The sequence below is a fragment of the Tamandua tetradactyla genome, chromosome 4, assembly GCF_023851605.1.
Source record: "Tamandua tetradactyla isolate mTamTet1 chromosome 4, mTamTet1.pri, whole genome shotgun sequence".
Classification (NCBI taxonomy): domain Eukaryota; kingdom Metazoa; phylum Chordata; class Mammalia; order Pilosa; family Myrmecophagidae; genus Tamandua; species Tamandua tetradactyla.
This window is the reverse complement of record NC_135330.1, coordinates 195,222,509-195,245,650: the sequence shown is the minus strand read 5'-3', so window position 1 is coordinate 195,245,650 and position 23,142 is coordinate 195,222,509. Positions and strand designations below refer to the sequence as shown.

The following is a 23,142-nucleotide window of genomic DNA, read 5'->3' as shown; positions in this document are numbered from 1 at the left end:
CTTGGAGCACCTTTGTCAGCTGGCATCTGCCTCTCCAGGTTCTGGCTTGCTTAGCATCTCATGGCGATGTCTGCTGGGCCCCAAGCATCTCCAACACCCGTGTCTCTGTTCTCCACGTGTCCGCATCTGTGTCAGCTCTGCTGTGAAGTTTCTGTCAGCTTCTGACATTTCTTTTGTTTCTGTCATTTCTGACTCTCTCCAAAATAGTCTTCTAAAGGATTCTAGTAAACCAATCAAGACCCACCTGGAATGGGTGGAGTTACATCTCCGTCTGATCAAAAGTGAGTACCCATAATCAGGTGTGTCACATCTCCATGGAGATAATCCAATTGAAATTTTCCAATCTTTCACAGTGCTGAATCAGGATGAAAAGAAATGGCTGCCCCCATAAGATTGGATGAGGATTAAAACATGGCTTTTCTGTAGTATACAATACTTTCAACCGGCACAGGGTGTAAAGTAAGGGTCCTCTTTCATTATTCTGGCTATTGATATCCAGCTCATCCATGCCCATTGATTGAAAAGACTGTTTTGTCCCAGTTCAGTGGATTTGGGGGCCTTGTCAAAGATCATTGACCATAGATTTGGTGGTCTATTTCTGTACTCTCAATTCAATTCCATTGGTCAAAGCTTCTGTCTTTGTGCCAATACTATGCTGTTTGACCACTGTGGCTTTATAAAAGGTTTGAAAATCAGGAAGTGTTAATCCTCCCACTTCGTCCTATTTTTTTTTTTTAGGATGCTTTTAGCTATTCGGGATCTCTTTCCTTTCCAGGTGAATTTGGTAACTAGCTTTTCCAAGTCTTCAAAGTAGGTTGTTGGAATTTTGATTGGTACTGCATTGAATCTATGATTCAATTTGGGTAGAACTGACATCTTAACTACATTTAACCTTCCTATCCATGAGCAGGGAATGTCTTTCCAACTTTTTCGAACCTCTTTGATTTCTTTTAGCAATGTTATGTAGTTTTCTATGCCTAAGTCCCTTACTTCCCTAGTTAAGTTCATTCTGAGACACTTTATTCTTTTAGTTGTTATTTTGAATGGAATTTTTTCCTTAATTGTCTTCTCAGTTAGGTGTATAGAAACATTACCAATTTTTGCACATTAATTTTATATCCCGCCACCTTGCTGAATTCATTAGCTCAAGTAATTTGTTGTGGATTTCTCAGGATTTTCCAAATAAAGTATCATGTCATCTACAAATAATGAAAATTTAACTTCTTCTTTTCCAATTTGGGTGCCTTTTAATTCTTTTTTCCTGCCTGATTACTCTAGCTAGAATTTCTTGTGCAATGTTGATTAATAGCGGTGACAGAGGACCTCCTTGTCTCGTTCTGATCTTAGGGGAAAAGTTTTCAGTCACTCACCATTGAGTATGGGTTTTTCACATATGCCCTTTATCGTATTGAGGAAGTTACCTTTGATTCCTACCTTTCGAATTTTTTTTTTAATCAGAAAATGATGTTGAATTTTGTTAGATGCATTTTCAACATCAATCAAGATGATCATGTGATTTTCTCTTTTGATTTATTAGTGTGCTGCATTTCATTAATTGATTTTCTTATGCTGAACCATCCTTGCATTTTTGGTATAAGGCCCACTTGGTTGTGGTGTGTAATTCTTTTAACGTGTTGTTGGATTTGATTAAGCTAGCATTTTGTTGAGAATTTTTGCATCTGTGTTCATTAGGGACATTGGCCTGTAATTTTCCTTTCTTATAGCATCTTTACCCAGTCTTTGTATTAGTGATGTTAACTTTGTAAAATGAGTTAGGTAGTATTCCTTTTTTTTCTTTGTCAGCTGTGCTAGTGGTCCATTGATTTCCTCCAAGTACCAACTTTCGGTTTTATTGATTCTATCATTCTTTTGTTCTCCCATTCATTTAATTCTGCTCTAATCTTTGTTGTTTCTCTTCTTCCATTTGCTTTGGGGTTAGCTTGCTGTTCTTTCTCTAGTTCCTCCAGGTGAGCACTTAGGTCCTTGAGTTTTGCTCTTTCTTCTTTTCTAATATAGGCATTTAGGGAAATAAATTTTCCTCTCAGTATTGCTTTTCCCACATTCCATAAATTCTGACATATTTTATTCTTGTTTTCATTCGTCTCCAGATAGCTACTGATTTCTCTAGCAACTTCTTCTTTGACCCACTGTTTGTTAAAAAGTGTGTTATTTAATCTTCATATATTTGTGTAAGTTCTTGTTCTTTGGTTGGTATTGCTTTCCAGCTTCATCCCATTGCGATCAGAGAAAGCGCTTTTAATAATTCCAATGTTTTTAGATTTATAAAGGCCTGTTTTGTGCCCCAGCATATGGTCTTTGCCCTGGAGAATGTTCCATAAGCACTAGAGAAGAATGTATATCCTGGTGTTTTGGGGGTGTCACGACCAATATATGTTTGTTAAGTCTAATTCATTTACCAAATTGTTTAAGATCTCTGTTTCCTTGTTGATCCTGTCTGGTTGTTCTATCCATAGAGGAGAGTGGTGTATTAAAGTCTCCTACTATTATTGTAGAAACATCTATCGCTCCATTCAGGGTTGCCAATGTTTATCTCATATTCTTTGGCGCTCCTTGTTTGGGAGCATAAACATTTATGATTGTTATTTCTTCTTGGTGAATTGTCCCTTTTGTTAATACATAGTTACCTTCTTTGTCTCGTATGATATCTTTACATTTAAAGTCATTTTGCCTAATATTAGTATAGCTACTCCTGCTTTCTTTTGGTTATAGCTTGCGTCAAACATCTTTTTCCATCTCTTCACTTTCAATCTATTTGTATCCTTCTGTCTAAAATGAGTCTCTTGTAAGCAGTATATAGCTGGATTATTTTTCTTAATCCATTCTGCCAATATGATCTTTTAATTGGTAAATTTGGTCTGTTTACTTTCAAAGTTATTACTGTAAAGGCATTTCTTGAATCTATTACCTTATTCTTTGGATTTCATTTGTCAGATCTATATATTCTTTTCCCTCTTTCTCTTTTTATCCTTTAAGTTACCATTACTGGTACTTTTCAATTCTGTGCCCTCCTCCATATCTCCCTCTCCTGTCTTTTATTTTCAGCGGGCAGAATTCTCTTTAGTTTTTCTTGTAGGGCTGGTCTTTTGTTGACAGATTCTCTCAGCTTTTGTTTGTCTGTGAACATTTTAATCTCTCCCTCACTTCTTTATTTTTGCATGGGCAGGCACCAGGAATTGAACCCGAGTCTCTGGCATGGCAAGCGAGAAATCTGCCACTGAGCCACCATCGCACTGCCCTCTCCCTCACTTCTCTTTTTTTTGCATGGGCAGGCACTGGGAATCAAACTCAGGTCTCTGACATGGCAGGTGAGAACTCTGCCTGCTGAACCACCATGGCCCACCCCTCTCCCTCACTTTTGAAGGACAATTTGACTGAATAAAGAATTATTGGCTGGAAACCTTTCTTGTTCAGGATCTTAAATATATTATACCACTGCCTTCTTGCCTGCATAGTGCCAATTGAGTAATCTGAACTTAATCTTATGTGGTTTCCCTTGTATATAGAAGATTGTTTTTCTCTTGCCACTTGCAGGATTTTTTGCTTCTTTTCACCATTTGACAGACTGATTAATATGTGTCTTGGGGAAGGCCTAATTGGATTTATTCTATTTGGAGTTTGTTGTGCTTCTTTGATTTGCATATTTATGTCTTTTATAAGTGTTGAGAAATTTTCCCCCATTATATCATCAACTACTCTTCCTAGCCCTTTACTCCTCTCTTCTCCTTCTGGGACATCAGTGATTCTTGTATTTATGCGCTTTGTTTTGTTCATCATTTCCCTGAGATCCAATTCAAATTTTTCCACCTTTTTTGCCATTTGCTCTTTTGTGTGTTCGAAATCAGTTGTCCTGTCTTCCAGTTCATTTATTCTTTCTTCTGCTTCTTTATATCTGCTGTTGTGTATCTTTAGTATATTTTTCATTCGGTCTGCAGCATCTTTAATCTCTGTGAAACCTGCTATTTTCTATTTATTCTTTCAAATTCTTCTTTATGCTCTTCTAGTGTCTTCTTGGTCTCCTGTATGTCATCAGCCATCCCACTGATTTCATTTAGTAGAGTTGTTTGAACATCTTTGATTAGTTGTTCCAAAATCTACGGCTCTTCCAGTGTGTTAATTTGGACTGGGCTGCTTGGATAACCACATCATTGATGCGTCGGCCCTGGGCCAGAAGGGGGCCTTGGGTCCCGTGCTCCAGGGCCTTGCACTTGACCCTGGACAAGTGTGTTGCTCAGAGGGGAAGATGAAGCTATCACATTTCCGGATGACCCAGAGCAGGCAAGGACAGATTGTATGTCAATATATTGGAGAAACACCTAAGAAGACCTCAGTGAGATGGAAGGCAAAGCTGAAACAACCAAAATGAAATGAGGTAGGAGCTGATGTAAAATGCCCTCCTTTTCAATTGCTGGGGCCACTTGAGAGGGAGACCTGGTAGAACTGTCACTTTCGCACATAAACCTGTGCCAGTACGTGTCACCTGAGGGCTGGAGTTTGTTGTGCTGGCACTTGAGCCAAGGGTTTGGTGAAGTAATTCGTAACAATAATAGTAATAGTGACATTTATCAAATCGCACTTCATGCTGTACACACCTTATCCACCCTCTTCTGTGGGTCGTGGGCATCCTGGAGGCCTCTAAGCAGGGCTGTGCATCTGGGGTCCCCCTGAGGTCTCTGGCCGTCTATATTAGTTAAGGTTCTCTAGAGAAACAGAATCAACAGGGAACACTCGCAAATATAAAATTTATAAGTGTCTCATGTGACCGCAAGAACGCAGTCCAAAATCCACAGGGCAGGCTGTGAAGCCGATGATTCCAATGGAGGGTCTGGACGAACTCCACAGGAGAGGCTCGCCAGCCGAAGCAGGAAGAGCCTGTCTCTTCTGAATCCTCCTTCAAAGGCTTCCCGTGATTAGATTAAGCATCACTCATTGCAGAAGACACTCCCCTTGGCTGATTAGAAATGGAATCAGCTGTGGATGCAGCTGACGTGATCATGGTTTAATTCTATGAAATGTCCTCATTGCAACAGACAGGCCAGCATTTGCCCAACCAGGCAAACAGGTACCACAACTTGGCCAAGTTGACACATGAACCTGACCACGACACCATCTAAGAGATCAGCAGGAAGAGCCCTGGAAACCTGCTTTCCCACCCAGGTGCAGCACACTATGCCCTATTGAGTCCAGTGTCTGTGACAGTGTGTGGCTGTGAGGTTATTTGTACATCTGCTTTGGCTCTGAAACTGCCAAGTTCTCCATGGTGAGGATCCTGATTTACCCTTTTCCAAGTCCTCAGGGACCTGGTGCCTGACACGGGCACCGAATGGGGAGGTCAGGGAGTGAGGGTAGAGGATGTTTCTGTCCCCATGGAACTGAAAGCAATGCTTGGCATAAGGTACATATCTGTACAAATGTGCTGAATGGGTGACACCCACGTCATATGCTCAGGAAGTCTCGGCCAGTCTCTCCTGCATGAGTGGTTGTGGTATGTCCTATTAACAGGTCTTTACCCAGCTCTTCTAAAGGCTTTAGAAACTGCAGATCCTTGTTTATTTGCGTCTTAGTCCATGCCCATCTATGTTGCATTTTTAATCCAGAAAAGCGCAAATAGGACAAAAAAAGTTTGGGATGCTTTGTAAAGATGTATGCACCATCCTTTGATAGGAAGCAAAGGGCCAGGGCTCTGAAGCCCGGCAGACCTGGGTTCAAGTTCTGACTTGGACAGACATTTGCTAGATGTCTGATTTGTGGAAATGATGTTTTCTTGATGCTTTGGTTTTCTCATCTGAAAAATGTGGGTATAACAGTGACTTCAGAGGGTGGATAAGGTGTGTATAGCATGAAGAGCAATTTGATAAATGTCACTATTACTATTATTGTTACGAATTACTTCACCAAACCCTTGGCTCAAGTGAGAACCATGGTGGGGAAGCAGAAGACTCTCCAGGCAGAATCGAGGCAAGAGAAATTGAAATTGCTGAAAGCTTTCCTTCAAGGGTTCATCCTTTTACCTACCAGAGCACCTGCTCCCATGACACGAGTTTGCTCCCGGCGGGCCGAGGACCCTGGTTGCCGAGGCAGCGCTGGTCTCCATGGCAACAGCACACTGGCATCTGCTGCCGCACACCTGGTGTCCTCAGGTTGCTCCACCATATGACGCTGCGTCCATTTCCTCAAGGAGAAAGCAACTGCCTTGGCCTCCCACTCCTGTGCATGCACACGCGCACACACACACGCTCCTGTCTGTTCCACACTCACCGCAGGCATAAACCTCTGTCACAGACTAGAAATACAGCTCCTAGAGCCACTCAGTCAACCATAGAGCCAGAACAGTCACTCTTGCTTCAAAGAGGTGCCTGGAAGAGAGACACCTGGAAGAGAGACACCTGACACGTACATTTGCTCTCTGCCTTTTCTTGGGGGCTGAGTGGAACTCGGCGCCCCCTTCTGTTGCCTGGTCCAGAAGTGCCCCTCTCAGCGCCCGGCCCGAGGCCGTGACTCACTGCCCGGTGCCATCTGCCCAGGTGGCCTTGTGCTCTCCCCCCTGTAAGTGGCCGCGTGATGCTCTACTTCGAACTGGTTTAAAAAGAAAAAGAAAGATTTCCTGGTAGGATTTAAAGAAACGTTGCCACGTGACCAGCCGAAGACCCAGGCCTGCTTAGAGACGCTCCGCTCAGCTTCAGAGCCAGATGTGCGGGAAGCGCTGGTTAAAAGAGATGCAGAAGCTGGGGACAAAAGTCACTATTCCTTGCAGCACATCAAAGTTTTCCTTTTCAGTGGGCACCTTACTGATTTGGTTTCCCTACTCCACATTCCCCAGAAAGCCCATTTCAATTAGCCATGCACGCTGCTCCAGCACGCTTGGTGCAGCTGCAGCCCTTGTGTATGTGTTGCTTCACAAAAGGCCTTTGAAGACGATGTCTAGGAGAGGCCCCATTAAGAAATGTTATAATTTAGGTTCTGGAAATGCTGGTATACTTATTGTGCTTGTAGTATATGTTTGAGTGTCTTGGGTAGCCTATTGAGTAATAAATAACAATAACCAAATGTGTCAGCCCAACTTGGCAGAGTGCTCTACAAAGTAATTTATGTTTTGAAACTGGTTCAATGTGCAGGGTTCCCGATCATTAATGAGTTTTAACTTGGGGAAAAAGCATTATGTTTAAAGCAATACTAACATTTCCTTCCATGCCACGGCGACCTTTGGCAAGCTCGCTGTCTATTCTCTCAGCTGCTTCTCCACCCCATGTGTTCCTGAGGGAATTCTGAGATTATCTGTAACCCCAAATTACAGGGTCTCTTGAAGCATATCTGACCTCTCCCGACCATGCCAGGTATCGTCAGACTTCTAGCTCCAGACAAGATGGAGCAGCCCCTTTGCTCTTCTCTCTTACAACTAGAAAACCCTGGACATGACACAACAAACAAACGTAAGGAGACTCAGAAAGGTGAAAAGAATGAGGCAGACACCTCAGAACCTGAGCAGCAACACGGTGGCCAGCTGCCCAGGCTTCCTCGCTGCCTCTTGTTTAGTTCAGAAGGGGCACTACATATGTCTCCCAGCTGGAATGGCCAACCAGCAAAGACAGAAAGAGCTCTAAGGAAAGTCTGTTCCCCTCGCCGAAAGACCAAGAAGAGGGTGCCCCGACAACAGAAAACGCCTTGGACAATACTCACCCATCTCCTAGCCACACACAGTGGATCTTCCCTCCTGCCTCATCCTTCCTCCCCTAGTTTTAGCAGGTCCCAACAGGAAGCTGAGCTGCTCCAGCTTGTTCTGTGCACGCAGGAGCTAGCATCCTAAGTCCTCTGCCTGGTACTGTTGGAGGAAATGTACCATCCTGGTGGAAGTGGGTGGCACTCCAATTCCCCCACCAGCTGGTATCTGTGCAGGTAGTTAGCCTTCCATCCCCTGCTAGGTGGAAGCAGGCAGAGCTCCGATTTCCCCACCAGGGCGGTGTTAGCAGAGACAAGTGGTAAGATGGGCCTCCTCACTTATCCAGCATCAAAGAGAAAGAGGAAGGTGGTGGAGATGGGCCAGCTGGCATCTGATTCCCCACCTCCTCTTCCCTGGGGTCAGCAGGACCCAGCAAGGAGCTGAGCTTCTGCTCTAACCCTGCAGCCTCAGAGCATCATGAGTTAGCTCTCCCTGGTGTCACCCCAGCCCAGTGGGGATCTGAGCTCACACCCACACTGGAGTTGACAAAGAGTGTGAGTTGGTACCCAGTGTTGCCAGGAAGGATTCAGTGAAGTTGAGGCAGAAATCTACAGGTGTCAAAGGCTGAGTCAATCCCAAATGGGATAAGCCCAAAGAAGCTCATGTCAAGACACATCATAATTAAATCTCTAAAAGCTAAAAGAAAAACGATCTTGAAGGTAGCCAGAGAGAAGCAACACATTACATACGAGGCAACATCAATCCAAATGACGGTGGATTTCTCATCTGAAACCACGGAGGTCAGAAGGAAGAGGCACGATATTTTTCAAGTCCTGAAAGAAAATCATTGTCAACTACAAATTCCATATCCAGTGAAAACATCTTCCAGGAATGAAGGGGCAGTAAAGATTTTCTTGGATGAAGAAAAACAAAGGGAATTTGTTGCCAACTGTGGTAGATTGAGTGATACACCCCAATTTGCACATGCTCTTAATCCCCATTCCTTGATCCCCATTCCTAAACAGGGAACCCATTGTCAAGAGAACCTCTGGAAGACGTGATGTTTAATTAAGGTTGGCCCACCCGAATGAGGATGGGTCTAAATCCACACTACCAGGGGGTTTTGTGCAAAGCAGAGACTGCAAGCCAGGTGTTGGAGGAGGCCGGAGGGAGAAATGAGAAGTCAGCAGGGACTGAAAGAGCAGACACAGGAGAGGGAGCGCCAGGTGAAAGGAGGCAGAGACTTGAGACAAGGAGCCCCAAGGATTGCTGTCCGCCAGCACCAGCACACGAGGTTTTGTGGAGAAAGCATGGTCTTGTCAACATCTTGATTTTGGACTTTTAGTCTCAGAACTGTGAGCCTATACATGTTGTTTTTAGCCAAACCAACATGCGGCATTTGTGATAGCAGCTCTGGCAGACTAAGACACTAGCAAACCTATCTGTTAAGGGTGGCTAAAGAAAGTTCTCTAACCAGCAAGGGAATGGCAGCAGAAGGCTTGAAACTTCAGTAAGGAAAAAAGAACATCAGAATGGGTAAAAATAGAAGTAAAGGCAATAGGCTTTCCTTCTCATAAGTTTCCTAAATCATATTTGATGGTTGAAGCAAAAAATATATAACAACCATCTGCTGTAGTGCTCAATGTATGTAGAGGAAATAAGTGAAACAATTGTATTTGAAAGTGTGGAGGGTAAAAGGGCCTAAAAGGAAGTCAGACTTCTTCATTTCACTCCAAGTGCTGAAGCGTCTATACCAGTAGACTGTGATAACTTATGCATGCACATTGTAATATCTAAAGCAACCACTTAGAAAATAATATGAAGCAAAACATTCAAAAACACTATAAATAAATCCAGATGGAATCCTAAAAAATGGTCAAGTAATCTACAGGAAGGTCAAAAAGAGAAACAGAGGAATTAGAAACAAAGGAAACAAAAAGAAAACAAATAAAAAATGGAGGACCTAAGCCCTAACATATCAATAATTACCTTAAATGTAAATGGTCTAAATGTACCAATTATAAGAAATTGGCTGAGTGAATGAAAAAGCGCAAACCAACCATATGCTCTCAACAAGAAACTGACTTCAAATGTAATGGCATAGATAAGTTGAAAGCAAAAGGGTAGAAAAAGATATACCATGCAAACATTAACAAGAAAAAAGCAGGAGTGCCTCTATTACTATCTGATGCAGAGGTCTTCAGAGCGAGGAAAATTACTCATAACAAAGAAGGACATTTCATAATGACCAAAGGTCAAGCCACCAGAGAGACATAAGTCAGTTGGATAAAAGAAAAGCTGCTGCTCTGGCTTTGTGGGCACCTGCCTCCCTCCCCTCTGGATGGTGCGAAACTTTAGGGCAGGTGCATGCCTTCTCGTCCTGCTTTCACCCCACCTGCCCTGGTAGGTGCGTGAGAAGTGCCCTTACCTCCGTGCAGAGGAAGTCTGCTGCCGTTGGGGTGTGTCCCACAGGATGTGTCTTCTCTCTCCTGCTGCTCCCGCTCACAGCTAGGGGACTGATTCAGGGCAAAGACTCCTGTCCTGTGTTAGCCCAGCAGGCTTTCTCTCCCAGGAACCTGAAATCCTCCCAGGAATTCTCACTCCTGGGTTGAACTTGGAGAATCCCTAGAAGCCAACGGAGCTGAGCTGCATTGATGGCAAAATGAAAGGCCTCCAAGCTGTGATGCTCTGATTCTCAAAGTGACCCCAACTCTCATAGCTATTCCAGACCATTCCTCCAATGAATAAATTAACCCTTAGTTAGTACAACAGGCAAAGAGAGAAATACCAGATATTGGCTGGACCCAATTTTTTCGAGTAGGTAAATTGTTTGAAAAAAGAAAAATAACAAGATGGATAAAAGTCAACTAACTAGAAAGTTTCCATAGTGGACCATTGTTTAAATAAAAAAGCAAGAAGGGTCTGTGATGTACAAATGTTCCTCGGGTGTGCAAGAATTTCCTAGGCTCCCCTTTTTGCTCTAAAGATATGTTATTCTCCAAAGTTTCATTGATTAAATTCTCAAGAGGCGGAAGCACAGTGGCTTCTTTCCTCACATCACTCGGCACTGGCAGGTGCCACTCAACGGTCCTTCCCAGGAGGGGGGCCTCACTTCCTACAGGGTGAGGCCCGCGTGTGTCCAAAGGGCCACTTCTGTTCTACTCTGGAATAATAAATGTGACCATAAACAGCTCTGATAGTCAAATCCCCTCTTGTCCTGAGCTGTGATAGAATGTTTCTGCCCTATTTAATAGTTTTACGAGAAGTTTATGACCATGCAAAGGTGTGGGATTCAAACGGAAACCATTATTATTCAGGTCATTTGATGGATTATCACACGAAAATAACCACTTGAGTTATAACTGTTAATCATATACCTCTGTCTTAAAGAATTAACCGGTTTTAGTAAATTTAATATCACTGTGCTGGGATTTGAGTTGACTCTGTCTTTCAGAATACTGGATCCAGAGTAAGAGTATCACCAAACAAGACAAAAAAAGGAACTGGAAGTATCCCTTGTTCTCTGGTTCAAAATGCTGATGAGAAAACCAAGGTTTTCACCAATGGACTCGCCAGCTCCATGTACATTTTCTTTAAGGCCGCCGAGGGTGACCTGCCTTTCTTTAGTGTCTTTGACTTAAGGGCAGAGGGCGCCGTGGCTCTCTAAGGCACTGAGGCTGACAGCTCTGACGGAAACGCCCTCGGAAGCAGCCCAAGCCTTGGCCGGCTCGCTCTTGCCTTGGCTGGTCGTGGTGGGTTTGCTTTCCCAACATGCTCTCCTTTGGGGCTGGGCTGGATCCTGCCTTCTCATGGGTAGCTGAGCCCTAAAAGTGGGGAATCTGCCCTTAAGTCCACATAAAGTCCTCTTTATCAGCCCTTCCAAGAAATCTGGGAGATCTTATGCAAAAAATGTCCCAGCTCTCCAGGGAGACATATGCAGATTAGGCCCCATGGTGACCCTCTATGAGAACCCATATCCATAAATCATCACAACTTTAGGACAACTGGGGTCGGCCAGTGTACCATGTGATTAAGTAATGCACTGAAGTGCAGTGCGAGGTCCCATCTCGTGGAGGGCACATAAATCTGAGAGGGACTGGCAGGAGGCAATGGAAACCTTTCTTGTTTGTGTCATTAGGAGACTCTGGTTGGAAAGGAAATTAGTTACTCGGGAAATCTCCACAGTAATATTCCGAGCTCACTGATACATTGCTAATGATTTCTGTGCTCTTGTTTTTATGGTTTAGTCTTTGCTTAGTGCTCACAATTGCTGGGACGTGATGTGGCCACAGGTTTGCACTCAGTCATTTGTGCTCTTGCTGATGCTGCTAGTGACCTATGGCGTCCACTCTGGATGAGGCTGCAGCGAGGCCAGGGACACGGGTGGTGGCTGCAGACGGGCGGCCCAGCTGAACTCCAGCCACACTCACTGACAGCGAGCTCATAACAGGCCCAGCCGGGTCTGTCTCTCTACGGAGCCCCTCTATCAGGCAGCCTCCCCCACGCGGTCCCCCCACCATGTGGTCCAGACCCCACAAGGCCCGGCCACTTCCCAGCCCGGCCGCCTCCCCGAGGCCGGCCTCCCCCAGGCCGGCAGCGGGGCTGCAGCAGCCCCACATACTGAGGCTCCAGCTGGGGCCTGCGGTGGAGGTCCTAAAGTTTGGGGTTCATCTTGGACTTCCACTTTCCCTGCAGACCCTGACATGCTCCTGGACACGTCCGTGCCAGGCCCCCAGCTCTCAAGGTCATCAGTCCCCCCACCATAGCCCCTCTGCTGCCCCCTTGCCTGCTCAGGTAAATTCTGTGACATGAGTGGGGTTAATCACCCCGGCCACAGCCCCTCTGGTTGGTGTCCATGGAATGTGGTCGCGTCTGCTCCTGTGCCTGCCCTTGGACCCCTCACCTGGACAGCCACTTTGAGAATCAAATTGGGCATTTATGTAACTCAAGTAGGAGAGGGTGATCCTCACCCCGCTGTGCCCTTTATGTCCTCCATGCTTCAGCTGGTGGTCTGGAGTTACGTACCCCAGAAAAGCATATCATTAAACTGAACCCATTCCTGGGGGTGTGAGCCCACGGCAAGGGGGACCTGTGATGAGGTGGCCCCCTAAGGCAGGTTCCAGCCATGAGCCTGGGGCTTCCTCTCTCCCCAGAGTGCTTTGGAAGCAGAGTGAAATGCAGACAGATAGGGAGCCACAGAGGAAGCAGCCAGAAGCGGAAGCCAACAGAGCCCAGATGAGAAGGGCCAGGAGAGGCCGCCTCTGTGCAGGGCCTGGTGACACAGGACCGAGGATGGGGGTGGCCAGCCCCGGGTGCCCGTGCGCAGGGAGAGACACCGCCGTGGGGGCACCTTGGTTTGGACTCTGCTGAGCTCAAAGCCATGAGCCATGATTCCCATTGATTAACCCCAGCCATGTCACAGGATTTACCCGAGCAGGCAAGGACACTGGAACGCCCCACTCTGTGGTCTTTTCAATCAGGGGCTGTTTAGCACAGTGCTTAAGGTTTCTCCTGTGAGGCCCACCTGCTGCCTGGCTCAAGTCCTCACTTGTTTTCTCTCTGGCTGTGTGACCTACAGCAAGTTAGTTGGCCTCTCTCTGCCTTAGGTTTTTCATCGACAAAATGGAAATAATAATATTTGTTGCCTTATGGGAGTGTCGGGAAGATTCAGTGAATTACTTTGCACAAAGCTTTCAGAACAGGGCCTAGCACAGAGTAAGTGCCGCGTGTTCCCTGTTTCCCACGTTAATCTTTAAGAGCTAAGCCCCCTTTAAAAAGCTCATTTCTGTAATTGCCGGAAAGTTGCTATTGCATCCTGCTAACATGCCAGGGCCACCCAGCTTGAGCAGGAAGGCTAAAATCAAAACCAGGTTTTAAGGAAGTGGAGAGAATTCGGATGCTCTTCTGGCTGTAATGTTTGAAAAGACGTCTGTTGCCTACAGTAGTTGAATTTGATATTAACTCCTGAAGCAGAGGGCTCGTGAAGAACTTTTGGCAGAAGAAATGCTGAGAGCAAGGTGGCACCGTTTTCCCTAATTCTTCATCTCTCTTGTCGACTGACGCAGGGCCTGAGATCTGAACAGCCCTTCTGAGCGGCTGTTTGTCTCTCCAGGCTGGCCTGGACTTGCAGCCCTGGGCTCCTCGTCTCAGGCTGGGCCGTCGTCTCTTTTCTTCACCATGGGTGGCCATAAGACCCTGCCAAGGATGTTGGTGTTCATTGTGAAGAAGGCCTTAATTTATTTTGTAATAATCTTGTGCTCCAAGTTGGTTTCCTTTCTCCAGCAGAAGAGGGAAGCAAGAAGTGCTTCAAAGCTGCGTGTCGCAAGGGAGAGCAGGGCAATGCTGCAGTGACCCCGAGAGCTATCGCTGGTGGCTGCAGCCGTCGGGAGCGCCGAGCCCCTCTGGCTGCGCACCCCCCCCCCCACACACTCACTTGCACACGCACGTGAGCGTCCACCCCCAGCAGGACCACCGAGCCCACTGGTGTCCCCATCAGCTGCTGTGACCCTGGTACCGCCTGGGCGACACTCCGGGCGGCCTTGGGGCTGGTGTCTCAGGTTTTGGTCTGGAATCCGTTCCTGGAATGACAGAAGGCCCTGGCTCCTTGTTCCTAAACCTCTAGTCTCACAGCAGGGGTCTCCAGCCCTAATGCTGAGTGGGGGGTGCCAAGATGGAGGGGAGGAGAGAGGGAGCGGCCAGTGCTTCCTGGACCTGTGAGTGGTGTTTCTGGGGTGGGGCTGGGAGGGAATCAAAACACGCTACATCAGGAAGCTGCGTCCTGAACTGAGTTTTCAAAGACGGGCAGATATTCATCAGTAACCTGGGTGGATGGGGAGGAGGATGGAGAATTCCAGGCAGAGAAAACCCCCGCAGTAGAGATTCAGAAGCACAGGAGGTATGTGAATGCAGAAGGGTGCAGTGGGAGATGAGACTGCACGGCTACCCAGGACTCCTGGGCTGAATTCGGGTGAATCTTTGATCCTACGTAAGCTCAGTTATATGCTAAAAATCATTAAAACAGTTGGGTTTTGCCTGCGAAAGAAAAGGAAGTCTCCCCCCACGGAGGCCACGGGACTTTCTGGAGCTGGTGTCTTAGTTTTCTCAGGGCTGCTGTGACAAATACCACAGACTGGTTGGCTTAGGAGGCTGGAAGTCCGAGACCATCAGATGCCCCCAGGCCTGGCATTTTCTGAAGTGTGCAGCATTCTGGGGACGGCTGATGGCAACCAAACCACCTCTGTTGCATGGCGATATGTTGCCTCCTGTGGCTTCTCCTCCTTCTGCTCAGTCATCTGAGTCTCTGTGTAGATTTTTGCTCCTTATAAGAATGCCCACCGTATTGGATAAGGCCCAACTGATCCAGTTGGTCTCATCTAACTAGAATCTTCAAAGATTCCATCTAAAATGAGGTCATACCTACAGGACTGGGGGTTAGGACTTGAACCTGTCTTGTGGGAAACATCAACCCCCCAACACAAGGTCATCATTGGGTCCAGGAGATTTGAAAACCAAACCCTTCACCTGTAACATGTTCAGTTTTTGGACATTGGCCAGCCTTGCTCTGCAGGCAGCCCCTGCTCTGAGAGTGGAACTGTGAGAGAGCCTCAGCCTAGAAAAGAGGCATAACAGGCTTCTCTAGTTAAATCATGCTGACCTGCTTCTAGGATAAGCCAGACTAAACTAATTTTACTCGCTTTTGAGGCAGGAATTCTAAGAAATCGCCCTGAGCAAGTCTTCTAGCAATGCATAATTATCCATTATAGTTAACAACTAGTTAGCACTTTATATTTATTTATAAATGCTATCTACATCCCAGGCATAGCACATCACAAAGTAGATGCAAAGAAGAATAAAACATGGTCCCTTTCTTCCAGGAGCTCATGATTTGGTTGGAAAGAGGGATCCATAAATGAATGCCACCATTACCGGGTCAGAAGGGCACCATAGACTCTAAGCACAGTGACGGCCACATTGGAAAGAAAGACGACCACTCTTCTAGCAAGGGGCTGGGTTAGGGAAGGGGCTGAGAACAGCTCCTGAGAAAGGCTGCTGTTGAGTGGACTCTTGAACAATGAGTAGGAGTTTAGTGGGGAACAGGGTGGAATAGGCCCTTCAAGGCAGATTGAACAGCATTTTCAAAGGCATGAGTCATGGAACCCCATGGTCTGTGTAGGGACTGCTTAGCAGAGTGTGATGGTTGGGTTCTGGCATTACCTTGGCCAGGTGGTGATGTCCAGTTGTCTGATCAGGCAAGCACTGTCCTGACCTTTGCTGCAAGGATATTTCATGGCTGGTTGATAAACTGGATAGCTGGTTTATGAGATCATCGTCAGTTGATTGCAGCTATAGATTTTTCTTTTTTTGATTGCCTGCCCTATGGATTTGGGACTTTACCATTTCCATAGTTGGGTAAGACACTTAAATAAATCTCATATTTACAGATATCTCCTCTTGGTTCTGTTTCTCTGGAGAACTGTGATGAATACACAGAGGCACACAAAATTCACAGCATGCCATGCCATTCTCTACCACCCGAGTCCATGGCAGACAATGTCAGTCAATCACCTGAGCCAATGGCAGACAATGCCAGTCAACCAGCACCCAATCTCATGTCTGGCAATGCAGTCAGCTGCTACCTGAGCCCATGCAAACAATGCCAGTCAACCACCACCTGAGACCCCAGCAGACAATGCCATTCCCTACCATCTGGGCCCATGGCAGACAATACCAATCAACCACTGCAGTCTCTTCCATTGTCTTCTCCACAGAGTTGTAGTAGCTATGACAAATCTACCAGAGTCAGTGCTTGAAGTGGAGTGTCTTTACCATCCTGGGGTTAAAATTTTTCTTGCTAGATTATAAGGTATTTGGAGAAGAATGATAGGAGACAAAGTTGGAAAGGTAATTTGGAGCCAGGATGTAAAGAGCCTTGTATTTCATTCTGAATCCCTTCTGTTGATGACAGAAAGGCATTGAAGGTTGTTAGGCTGAAGAAGAACATGATGAGATCCATTTTAGAAATAAACACTATGGTCAGAGTGGACCACAGCCTCACCACCTCAGGGCCACCATTCTGCAGTGTTGCTGTCGATTGTGAGGGTTGAGGTTTGCAAAGGCTGGCTTAAAGCAATAAGGGTGGAGTCCTCCCGCTCACACACGGTGGGTGGAAAAAGGGCCTGGAGTTCCAGCTATAGTTCTGGAACTTTCGCTGGATCTTGGAGACAACCCTTTGAATAGGTTAGGTACCTAAAATCACTACTTGATTCTTACCTGATAATTTCTTCTCCCTGTTTGGCATCACTTTCATAATTCCTTATCTCATGTAGTGTATTTATTATGCCAATTTATGCTCTTGGGCCATCTGTTCCAAGAACTCTACTTCAGTTGGTACGTGCTGTTTGGTTTGATGCGGCTCTACTCCTCAGGTGTCTGGGAGCTCATATTTTTCTTAAAGTGCCAGCTCCCCTATCTGGTCAGGTGTTTCAACAAGAGGCTAAAAGCCAGGCCCTCGTTTGCATCCCTCCAGGTGAGTTTGAGGAGAGGAGAGGGAATGAGGCCAGCGTAGAGTCCCAGGAACAACGGGGCCACGTTGAACGCCCTGCTTGGACCCTCCCTGGGGGGAGTTGCAGCTGGACACCCTCCCGGAGGAGCAGAACTGGCTGGAACGTTCCGGTCCCAGTGACAGCCGCACTCTCCTTGTCAGCTCCTCGCTGCTCCGGGCTGGGGAGCTAAGGTCCTGCCACTGTGCACCCTAGAGACAGGGCAGGTGTGAATGGCCCCACAATAGTGTGGCGGAACGCAAGGGCTCTTCCCCAGCAGGCTGGGCCTCTCGGGCTCTGGCACCCCCAACTCCACGCTGCTAGCCCCACCCTATGTACAAGTTGAAAACAACCTCCGTTCTCCCTAGGGTTTTCTCACAGATTTTCATTAATTCCGTGGATCTGTTCATGCCCCCCTCTTGTGTCTCCAGTTTCTCCAGGGAATCTTTACCCTCATGCAACTACGCCAGCTCTCTTCTCCATGAATCACAAGCCTGAGTGTCTCAATTTAATTTATTACATGAACAACAAGCTCTCTAAAGCACAATTAATCTAAAATTAATTGTTGCTACCCTCCATTTCACTTATTGAAGAAAGCAAGAATAATTTAAGGCCCTTTGCAACATTGTAACTTATTAATTAACCATTGATTAATTAATATGATGAATGATTCCATAAATAGGAGCCCTCTGAAACACCCTGTACAAGGCTGTGGGGTGCTGGTGCTGGCTGGCCATGAGCCTCGGGGCTCCCTGGCCGACTCGCTGCCTCCCTTCACATGAGGGACTGACCCTCCTGGGTGCCCTTCTGGTGTCCCCTGACTCCGGCTTCTCCCTGTGGCCCTCTCCAACGTCTGCTCCAACTCCTGGCTTCCAGTTCCTTCTCTTTGTAAGGCCTCCGGTAATACAGATGAAGACCCACCCTGATTCAGTGGGCCACATCGTAGCTCAAAATAATACCTTCCAAAGGTCCTGTTTACACTGGGTGCACACCCCCAGGCAGGTGGCTTAAGATTAAAAAGGTGACCTTTCACAGGGGCACGTAGTTCAACCTACCACGCTCCTCTTAGGAATTTATCAGAGAACCATCTCCAAGCCCAAAACAGTGAAGTGGGGCTGCTGTCAGGGCACGTTTCCACTGCAAATGGCATCATTACTCAGGATTGTGTTCTACCCCTGTCCTTTTCGACCTTTGCTTTGATGACATTTTTAAAATCTGATGTCATCGGCAATGAGGACTGGTTCTGCGATGGTGACTTTGATGACATGGTCTGCTCTCACGTGTTAGTCACATTCTTTGGAAAAAATCGAATCTGTTGTCCAGTTATAAAGAGAAAGAGCAGCTCAGTGCTCATAGCAATATCCATTTGCCAACATCACCGGTTTTTGGCAACTCCTTTCAGCCCAAATCCAGGTGGATTGAACTAAACTCCTATCAACAGGTTAACTTTCTGGAGGTGTATTTTGGTCACAGGATGTTGCCATTCAAAATAAAATATTTTACAGAAACTGTGTTAAAACTGTTCTTAGGCCTTTTCTCTTTTCTGCAGAGCTACACCCCAGGGTTTAGTTGTGTACCTAGGCATTTGGACACATCCAAGAAATGCTTGAGAAAAGTCGTGATCATACTTTCAGGTTGTCTTCGAATCCACCACCAGTGCAGATGAGATGATTTTTCATCCAGGTAAGAATATATCATCGGGTCTTTCATTTTCACAAGAGATTCTCTCAGCCAGCAAAGCTTTGGCCCCTCCTTTTTTTTTTTTTTGGAGCAGGGAAACCCTCCTTTCCATCAACTACCCTGGAATACCTGTATGTTAAGCAATTCACCTGACTTTTCCTCCAGCCTGTGTGGAAGGAATGAACAAATGAATGAGAAAATGAGTTTCAAAAAGAGATCAACCTTCTACTCCTCTTAAGCGATTCTTGGGAGTGAGGGTGCAAACCCCTTCCTCTATTGGCTTCTGAGGAAGTGTTTGAAAAAAAATATTAAAAAGTACAATAGAATTTTATTTTTGTAAAATGAAAATGATGTTATTTAAAAAAATTAAAAATGTAGGCTGACGCTCTACAAGTTCTTGTGAAGGCTGGAGGTTCGGGGTGGGTGGCACCTATCCCTCCCGTCCTCAAGGGTAGGGGTGAGGCCTTAATGTTTATAAAAGGGGCGTAGGTCCAAAGGCCTCGGAGAGCTGGCCTATCCACTCTAATTACACTCTTTTGCTGAGCCCTGGTTAAATGCAGATAACAACAGGACATTTTCCCCACTTTGGGCCACAGCAGAGCCAAATACTACAGGAATAAAGGGCTAGTGGGACTCACCATGCATGAAGCTGTGTTAGAAGTCATCAAGAAGCGTGGTGGCAGAAGGTGAAGGGGAAGGTATCAAGGAAGTTGCCAAAGCCAGACCCCGAGGAGGGAGCTGGTGGTTGCAAGTGGGGGTTCCTTGGCCTCAGATGCCTCCAAAACATTTGTCCTCACTTCTCAGCCTTCTCACTGGGTCAGCGTTACGTGCAGACATGTAACATATCACATCAGCTTCATCACCAGGAAGCCAGCTGTCCAGGTCTATTGTCTGAGCTCCCCCTGGAAATCCCTTCTAAGAGCTGCAATCCTTCACATCCTCAACTTTAAAAAAGGATCGGTATAAGAGACAGGCCTGTTGTATCGTGTCACTATTACTTAAAGACCTGGGCATGACTGGTTGCTTTCAAAGTTGGGCTTCCTTTTATTAAATATTGAAAGCTGTGCACTTTGTATACATTTCGCCTCAGCTCTTTGCAGAGTCTTGTGCTCAGTCATAAAAGCTATTCTTGGCCTTTGTTTTTGGGCTCTGGTCTCTCTCAATCTTCATTACTCGGTAGTTGGTCTTTTTTTAAAAAACGCTTTAAAAGGGATTCTTATATGTTTTAGACTTTTATTTTCATCACTCACTTCTTTTTTTGGAAGTAGGCAGTATATCATATCAACAGTTCCCTAGAAATAATTTCACTCAGTGGCTTCTTTTACAAATATTTTAGAGTTTATTTTTCCTTTAAAAATTCGATTTCAACACATTTTTAAAGGTTTGATAATAGCTACTTATGCAGGTTTTATTACACACTTGGTCACAAATATATGTAGTTTTAAAAATCTAGAAAGATAGGATACAGTGGGCAAGATTTGAAGAAGAAACTACTCTAGCACTGGGACATTCCTTTTAAAAAGACTGTTAACATTTCTCTTTGTCCAGTTAGTGCCAGGGATTGAGTGTCAGCTGCGGCCCAGGTGCTGTGCTGGTGGTTTCCCCTTCTTGCAAACCCTCATCAAGAAGCCTGCATAAAGGGAGTTCTTTAACCTGTTTTATAGATTAAGAAACTGAGGTTCAGAAGGGGCCTGGCCCAAGGTCACACAGTTAGCAAGTTAATAATGCAACAAGGTTTTAAATCGCTACGGTCAAACCTCATCTGTCAGTCCCGCCAGACCACACAAACCTCTTTATCTCATGGATATTCTTTCTCTGCTTAAGTTCTTAGTCTCACACAGGACACGCAATTCTTGACTGTAATAATTGTTGGCTTAGAAGATAGGTCCTCTCTGCAAACACTGATAGGTTCATACTGTATGTGTGTGCATGTGTCTTTGTTTTAACCTAACTGGATGATAACTTCAGAACATCTCATTATTGTCTCATGGTTCATTGTCCTATTCCAAAATCTGTTTTCCTAACCTGTTTTTTTTTTTATAACTCTGAATAAGGTTATAGGAGTCCAGCTTACAACTGCTTGACACGTTCCCATTTTCCCCTTAGTATTGCAGTTTCCAGCTGGTTTCTAGGTGGCATTTAATGAGTTAACAGCACATTTATGGATGTGTGGATTTCTTATTTAGCTGAAAGTTGTTTGGCTTTCAATTTTTGGTAACTGTGAAATGTGCATAACCATCCTAAAATCAAATTGTCTTTTTCAACCCAAATCTGTTATTTCCTTCTTAGATCCTTCTTAGTGCTTTCAGGCTTTGAAGATAAAAGGACAGGCTGTTGTTCCACAGCTCAGAACTTTCCGTGACACGTTGCTGGGACAGGAAGCAAATTTGCAATCTTCACCGTCTCCTAAGGAGCTCCTTCCAGAGAGGGGAACCGGAACCCCGGCTCCCCGGTGGGGAGGACACCCAGCTGCTCGGATCTCTCGACCTCACGTGGAGGATGCAGCTGGGGAGCACGGGTCGGCGACCGCTGCAAGGGAAAGGGCGCCGCAGCCTGTAAATGACAGCGCTAGAAACCATTAAAGGCCTCGTCCAGAAAACTTGATTAAAATCTTAAATTTAATATACAACTTTTATCTTCCCAGTGAGAACTGAGAAGCAATCAGCCACACATTTGTCATACTCTCAGAGCCTTCCGGGGGATTAACAGAGAACACTAAACAACATCTATTAAAGAGTTACATTTCACAGCAGTGAGCAAGAGGAAGCGATATTGGTTAACAAAGGACACTGTTCTTCCAGTTTGTTGTCATGCTCAGGCTACACAATTAGTTACAAGAGAGAAATAAAAAAGACAAAGGTAAAAACTCTTACAATTTAGGATATAAAAGAATTGTTTCTTGCAAAATACTGTTTTAGGTCTGTTTGTTCCAAAGTCAAGTCAGAATGCGGCCTTCAGGTTCCCAAGCTACACTCCTTCGAGTAGGGCCGGGACCTAGAGACAGTTTTGAACTCTGTATGGCCATGGGGCTATGTTTTAGAGTTTTTTAAAGTGTCAAACTTAAGCAAAAATTTGCCGATTCACAGCTGAGCCATTCAAAAAAAAAAATGGCTAGTGGGTCCCACCTGCTAGTTTAACATTAACCAGGTTCATTAAGGACACCTGTAGCCTGGGGCGAAGGAGGGCTGAGCGCATGGCGGACATTGCACTGCCTCTGCATGGAAGGAAGCCTGTCCAGACAACTTTCCAAGTGCAGCGACTTGGACAGCTTTGTTCCCGTGACTGTCCGGCCAGCCACAGGACTTCTCAGGCCAATAAGCATTTACTAAGGACCCCATGTGGCTGGAAGACAACATCTGGCAACTGTGGGTTATGGATAAAGAACAGATCCCAGCTCTTCTGCACGTGTCATCTCCTCGTAGAGTGCATGCTGCGTAGGATGCAATAAACGCCTTTATTATTGTAATTAATTTTATTATGTCCCCTTGCTGAAAAGGCTCTTCTTTAACTGTTGAGTCATGTCAATCAGCTCAGGAGTCATTTAAAGGTGTGGCCAGGTGGTCACCGGGACAGGTTGGCCCAACGGTTGACCGGCGTCTTTGTTGTCACACTGCCTGGTTCGTAGCCTGGTGGCCCTGCCACTACCGAGCTGTCGGAACTTGGCAAGTCACTTTTCGTCACTGAGACTCACTTTATAAAGCCTGTGGATGAGGTGCTGTGCCTGAGAAGGCAGGCATGGGAACACATGAGTTGACGTGTGGAGCATTTTGCGCATGTTTGGCACATAATAAATTATGAAAGGCAGTCTCTCTGTCCTTGACCCTTCACCTCTCACCCGTGCCTTGTGTTCTCTTCCCACAGGTACCTTTTTGTCAGGGCCAAGTGGCCTTGGGCCTGCATTGCTGGCCCCCTCCAGCCCTAGAAGCCTTCTAGGTGCCACTGCCCGGCTAAGCCCCAGCAAACACCACTTACATGCACATTGCTTCCTCTTCGGCTCCAAAATATTTCATGGCTCCCAATTGACTACAGGAAAGAAATGAAACTTGTTGACCCGATATTTAAATCCCTCCCAAGGGGGCCTTCCCTGCCTCCCTGACTGCTCTCTGACAGCCCCCTGTCCATTCTTCTCACCTCCGGGCCTTTTCCAGCTTCTCCTGAGGCACAGGCCTCGCCTCCTTTCCATCATCCCCTTAAAGTTCTGTCCTCTTAAGCCCAGAGCCCTGGTTATGGCCTCACTTCCTTGGCTCT

The 23,142-nt window shown here is 45.9% G+C and overlaps 1 protein-coding gene across 1 annotated transcript in view; it reads left to right on the top strand.

Annotated features, from left to right (window-relative positions):
* KATNAL1 (katanin catalytic subunit A1 like 1) overlaps positions 1-21,413 on the top strand; it is a 139,255-nt gene extending 117,842 nt beyond the window's left edge. Inside the window, exons 12-13 of the transcript XR_013174793.1 lie at positions 18,764-18,897; positions 21,184-21,413. The gene's annotated coding sequence lies outside the window, so the exon portion shown is untranslated. The remainder of the gene's footprint in view (positions 1-18,763; positions 18,898-21,183) is intronic.
* Positions 21,414-23,142: the final 1,729 nt, after the last annotated feature.